We start from the raw sequence: 955 nt of genomic DNA on the forward strand, positions 1-955 counted from the left end.
TTAGGGATAGCGCAATAAACCAAAGTGAATTATCGGCCAGAGGCCCTGGCGCATGAATCTGTGCAGCAGGAACGACCTCGGATCACCAGGGTCCGAGAAAACGACCGTCTCATGGGGCCGCACGCTCAGTGTCAGTGAAAAGTCCAATATATGTCTGGTGATATCTCGGGTGCTATTACAGATAGCGCAATAAACCAAAGTGAATTATCTGCAGGAGGCCCTGGCGCATGAATCTGTTCAGCGGGAACGACCTCGGATCACCAGAGGCCGAGAAAACCACCGTCTCATGGCGCCGGACACTCAGGGTCAGGGAAAAATACAATATATACCTGGTGATATCTCGAGTGCTATTAGGGATAGCGCAATAAACCAAAGTGAATTATCGGCCAGAGGCCCTGGCGCATGAATCTGTGCAGCAGGAACGACCTCGGATCACCAGGGTCCGAGAAAACGACCGTCTCATGGAGCCGCACGCTCAGTGTCAGTGAAAAATCCAATATATATCTGGTGATATCTCGGGTGCTATTACAGATAGCGCAATAAACCAAAGTGAATTATCTGCAGGAGGCCCTGGCGCATGAATCTGTGCAGCGGGAACGACCTCGGACCACCAGGGGCCGAGAAAACGACCGTCTCATGGGGACGGACACTCAGGGTCGGGGAAAAATCCAATATATATCTGGTGATATCTCGGGTGCTATTACAGATAGCGCAATAAATCAAAGTGCATTGTCTGTAGGAGGCCCTGGCGCATGATTCTGTGCAGCGGGAACGACTTCGGACGTCCAGGGGCCGAGAAAACCACAGTCTCATGGGGCCGGACACTCAGGGTCAGGGGAAAATACAATATATATCTGGTGATATCTCGGGTGCTATTAGAGATAGCGCAATAAATCAAAGTGCATTGTTTGTAGGAGGCCCTGGCGCATGAATCTGTGCAGCGGGAACGACCACG

This window comes from Nomia melanderi, unplaced genomic scaffold (genome assembly GCF_051020985.1).
Source record: "Nomia melanderi isolate GNS246 unplaced genomic scaffold, iyNomMela1 scaffold0014, whole genome shotgun sequence".
Classification (NCBI taxonomy): Eukaryota; Metazoa; Arthropoda; class Insecta; order Hymenoptera; family Halictidae; genus Nomia; species Nomia melanderi.